This window comes from Poecilia formosa, unplaced genomic scaffold (genome assembly GCF_000485575.1).
Source record: "Poecilia formosa unplaced genomic scaffold, Poecilia_formosa-5.1.2 Scaffold540, whole genome shotgun sequence".
Lineage (NCBI taxonomy): Eukaryota > Metazoa > Chordata > Actinopteri > Cyprinodontiformes > Poeciliidae > Poecilia > Poecilia formosa.
The window spans coordinates 17,167-22,903 of NW_006800479.1; positions in this window are offsets into that span (position 1 = coordinate 17,167).

Here is a 5,737-nt window from a genome sequence, read left to right on the forward strand (position 1 = left end):
AATATCTCTATACAGTCATTTTATTTGTTGGATGTAAAATTCTCATTTTAAATATTGAGAGAAAAATCATCCTAATTAATAGAAATACAGGCTTGAACGCCAGTCTGAGTAATTACAAAATCACTCACAGATAAAAATACAAAAATAATCTACAAAATTATAAATCTACAATATAAATTTATACAACTGGAGTACAGATAATTACTCCTAACTCAAACTATTATAATCTACTATTTTTATGTATTTAATTACACATCTTTTATCTCATTTAATTTATTTGTCAACTAACTCTTTATTACTTTTCTTTTTTTCCCCCTAAAGGGTTACTTCTTGTAGTCAAATGTTCTCCACACTATGTGTACTGACTATTTTGTTCTAACATTTCACTTTTCTGTCCAATCTTTGTGTTTTATAATATCAAGATACTTATTTAAGTATTTAGTTTCAAAATTATTCTAAAGCAAAGCGAGATGTTCTCGGAAATGTATAAATTGGCTACCTAGTTCGACAGTCATCAAATTAAAACTTTTAATTTGAAACATAAACGGAACGGAAGTTTAATACTTTATTCTTTCTGGCATGACAAGTGTTTCAATCTGAGAGCAGCGCGTCAAAAAGCGTGTTCAGTTATTATTTCTAAATCCAACATCCACCCAGCTTTACAGACATCTCTGGCATCCATCCATCCATCCATCCATCCATCAGTGTGGAGTATTCTCTCTCCTGGTTTTATGCTGCTTCATCAGTCAGAAAGTAGGGCAGAGAGTGAGAGTACTCCCACCACCACATGCCTGCTGTCAGTATCTGCCTCTGAAAAGACTCACAGAGAGAAATCTGTTGAGTCTGCATGTCATTATCTCTGCCATCATGTTAACATCTCTCGTCCGCCACCATACAAGTCCCGCAACATGTTGCAGCCATCAGCCACATCTGGCAGGCTGCGGAGTTTTTTTTAAGCATCAGGGTCACTAAATCACCAGTGACCTAAAGAGATTTTCCTCTCAGTCATTCCTGTTGACATGGATCCGTAACCCCTACTAGAACATCTCCCCCCCACCCCCATTTGCATCTTTGTACATTTTATAGTTGGAAAGGAAGACACAATCACTGCTTGTAGAACCTCAAATGCTAATAACTTCGTTCCAAAATGACATTTCAATCAGGTTGAAATTCATATTTTCACTGGACCACAACTGATTCTTTCCTTTTCAGGCTTTCTACCAATCAATGAATCAATCAGGTTTGATTGTTTACCACATTCAAGCAGTTCAAACAAACACAAAAAGACATAATAAATAAATTATACAGTAAACACTTTTGAAAACCAATAAACATTGCTTTTTGTTAAAAATCATCAATATACATCAAATACGTTGGTCAATGTTACAATTATTGTGGCTCAAAAGCAACTCTAAACAGGTGGGTCTTTATCCTTGATTTAAAGGAACTCAGTGTTTCAGCTGTTTTTGTGGTTTATTCCAGATTTGAGGTGAATAGAAGCTGAATGCTGCTTCTGTCAAGACCATTTTAATTCTAGAATACTTTGGTATTGTTTAACAGACGATTTTCATAGGGATGACCAGACAAGGACAGTAAACAGTGATGCACAACTAAACATAAAATAAAAGTAATTATATAATTTTATTTATTTATTTTGTTTGACATTTGTGTCTTCACTGAAGAAAAATTACTCTGCATAGCTTTCTATGACATAAATAGGATTCTCAGGGGGTTAGCATTTTTTGAGAGGTCCACACCCCCCAGGAACCCCCCCTTGGGGTGCGCCACTGCTAAATGACCATAAAAACTCTGCAAAACAAGCCCTACATTTCTACTTTAGTCTTTTCTGTCCCAAGACTTTATAATAAAATGCTGCCCTTCATCTTAACATAACTTCTGTTTATCTTGCTACAATATTCTCTTTTGTCTCAAGTGTTTTGGCAACATGCTGAGCCCTGTTGACGGACCTTGTATGCATAAAAAGATTTTCTTTTAACGTTATTATGGATATAAAGCTTGACAAACTTGGTTTATTTATTCTTTAAATTCATTTTTTTTATCAAAAAGATATTTTTCCTGACATTTATTGCTTTACAAGTTCTGCTACGCTCCTCCTGACGGTTGGTGGTTACCATAGCAACCGGTAGCTGACAGCTCCTCCCCCTTTCTTTCTTGTTGCCGTCTATAACTGTGTTTTTTAGACAAATTTAGTTATATACAGAGTGTGAGTGATTTTACCGTGTTCTGTACATGTTTTTAAACGTTACCAGTAAAAAAAAAACAAAACAAAAAAACATTGTTTAATTTTACAACTTTTTACAACTATTGGACGTGGCTCAATTTCAAACAAAGAGTTTTATTTTCGAAGTGTTTCCCGTCTGAAATGCATCGAATTTCCAGGGAATTTCCGGAACAAATAAACTCTGATGTGCACAAGTTATCCATCACTTCTGCTGCCAGACTGAGAGATTAAACAAAGCATGAAGTGTCTGTTTCGAGAGGTTTGTTTGCTGGTCAGGATGCCATCATGTCTGTGCTAAATTCAGTCCTGACATTCGGGCCAAACACTCGTCTGTCCGTCAGCTGCTGAATCTGTGTTTAGCCTGCACAGCGCGAACTCCCCCGATGTCCATACCGCAGAGCTTGGATTCAAAACCTGCTGTATTCCTCTTGAAAATAATGAAATTAGATAATAACTGTCGGAAAGAGGGAAGATAATATTTTTGAGGATCCAAATGTACAAATATTTGGATATTTGTACAAGATCAGAAGATCTTGTGGAAGATCTTCTGATATTTAACTTGTAGAAGCGGAAATGTATGAATTCTCTACTAAAGGGTGGAAAAATAAGTCAGGAAATGATTGGAGATTTAATAGAAGATCAAATTATGGTGGACGAAGACGTTGCATCTGGTAAAGAGTTTCTGGTTCGGTTTCTGTCTAAATCAAAAACTGGAATAAAGGTTTGAGGTTTCAAAAGCCACACATTTGAGGTAAAGTTAAACAATTTAGAGGCTTTCCTCTTCCATTATTAATCCATGAACTTTGAATGATCCACCAGGACCACATGAGCAAAACAACAAAAACCAAAAGCATAATGCTGCCACCGCCATACTTGACAGCTCAGTGTTTTCAAATTTGAAAATGTCTTTCTGTTGTTTTCAACTTCTGTTTGATCAATATCAAAAAGATAATATTAATTTTTCTTAAAGCACAGCTATGGAAATCTAATCAGAATATTTGATTATTGGGATACAATAAAAGCTGCAGGTTTAATATCATAAAGCTCATCAATCAATGTTAATCCTGGATTTAGTTAATCAGATTAAACCTAAACTTGGTAGATATTCTTGCTGAATTGTTTTCTGCACAATTTCTGTTTATTTTGCTATAAAACTTTTACTAAAGCAACATAAACTGTACATTTCAACTTGACATTTTAAAATATTAGCTTTTCTTAGTTGTTCCAAAATGGGAAAGCATTAAAAACCACGACACCACCGCCGTGTCCAACAGTTAGGAACTCTACATTTTACTTTCATTGCATTTTTAACATCAAAACAATACATCTTGTGCTTTATATCTATGTTATTACACATCAACTCCATCACTGCATTAAACAAAAGTAAAAGAAAGAATAATTTTCTATAGATTATTGCTATTCAGATTTGATCATACACCACTGGATGGTGATGGGATCTATAATTAACAACTTGCCTTTTCTGTAACTTTAACTGTTTCATTGCATGTTTTGTTCCCAGTTATTTTTAGCAGCCTCATGGCAGCAGGCTGCATTCAAACAAAGCTCTGCCGCTGCAGCTCATTGTTCACTGTGTTACTATGTGAAGGAATTGTTTGTGAAGCTTTGGGACTTCGTATTATCCTGGGACTCTCTTAGCAATTCACACGTCTCATTATGAAACTGTTGACCTATTTCGGGAAAATAAAAGCTCCACTATCTGCCAGCCTGCAAACCAAGAAACTCAGGCCTGTCTAACAAAGTTTGTGCCTAATTTAATTCAAAACCAGGAGAAAAATGCTTAGAGGTGGCAGCAAATAAACTGAATTATAGTTATATAAAGTGTACGGGCCAAAAAATAATGCTAAAATGTGTTGCAATCCATTAGCTCTAGGCTGAATTATCCTAAAAGTTAAAGAAAAAGGATGCAGAAAAAGTTCTAACTTGCTTCTTAAAAATAATTTATCTAAATTTAATTTTTTGGAGCCGTCTTAATGTCATTTTCAGAGTCTGAGTCAGAGGGAGCTGCTTAAAAACGTCCACAGCTGATTGTAGAGAAACGTTTCAAGTCAGATTTTGCATTATGAACAAATAAATAAACTTTCTCCCCCATAACAACCACTTCAAGCCACTTTATGCAACAATACACAACAAATCAGTAGATATCTTGACGCAAAGTGTTGCCCAAGGGCACACTGACATGCAGCAAGGGAGGAAGGTGAAATAAAACCCCAAATCTCAAGAATAAGTAGAATCTTTACAGAAACAATTTTTGCATTTGCTAAGTAATTACAAAGTGCGGTTTTCAAACGATGGATGTTAAAACTGTCACTATGTCATGTCAGATTAATATTAGACAGATAATCTATGAAAAGATCCATCTTCTCTCCTTCCTCCCTGAGCTACTATTGCAGTCTGAATAAGTTAACTGTTCCCGGTCAAAAACAACCAATCAGAGAAGGATAAATGGCTCTGGCTATTAATCATTTTGTGCAGTCACTGTTAAATGTGCTAATGTAAAAACTCTGAAGAAGGGGAATATTTCAATAACAGAGTCACAGACATGTTTCTTCTGCTCCAGCGTGTATTGTCGGAGTTAGCTTACGCACCTACACAACAACGATCTCAAATTGAAACAGTATGGTATATAACAAGTGAGTGTGTAAATGTAGTCAGAAACGCACCACAGGCTTCCAACACGTAATAAACCAACTTACACCCGTACAGGTGTGTTTATATAAAAACTCGTACCTGAAGAAAGGGAATATTTCAATAAAAGAATAACAGACACGTTTCTTCTGCTCCAGCGTGCATCTGAAGAGGAAGTTCGGGCGCCAGCGCTAGACTCCCCCTGCTGGTTGCATCCTTCCATTACATCAACTAAATCAAAACCGGAAAATAATTCTCCCAAACTGCTGGCAAACATACCAAATGTAAATAATAACATTAAAGTTTGTTATGCATACAATATATAGATAAGACCAAAAATAGTAAATATACCTCAGACTTATAGTGAATGTAAATGAACACATTTCAATCCATCACACTATTGGTGGAGAAATTATATACTGTTCAGGAAAAACCGATTATCTGCTGTCATCTGTGGCTATGCTAACTAGCCTTAGCATTTTTGGCATGCTAGCTATGATGTACAAGCTGTAGCTTAGAAGAGAGCAAGATGAGGATGATTGACTGCGCTAAGACCATCTTCCTGGTTATGACTGGTTGTTTCTGGTGTATTTACAGGAAACTTTACTTTTTCGCAGATTATCTGTCACAAAAAAAATAAAACATTATTTATAAAAGCTACAAAGCTACTTGGAGCTTTAGCTTATTGGTAGAGAGTAGAATTTATTACAGCAAGTCGTTCAGATCCTGACACCAGAGCAGCAGCAGACCATCGCAAAATCACCACCATGTTTTGGTTCCTACAAAATAAAATAACCTCAAAAAGCAGTCGGAGCTTTTGAAAAAACAAACTCTCAATCACAATCAACG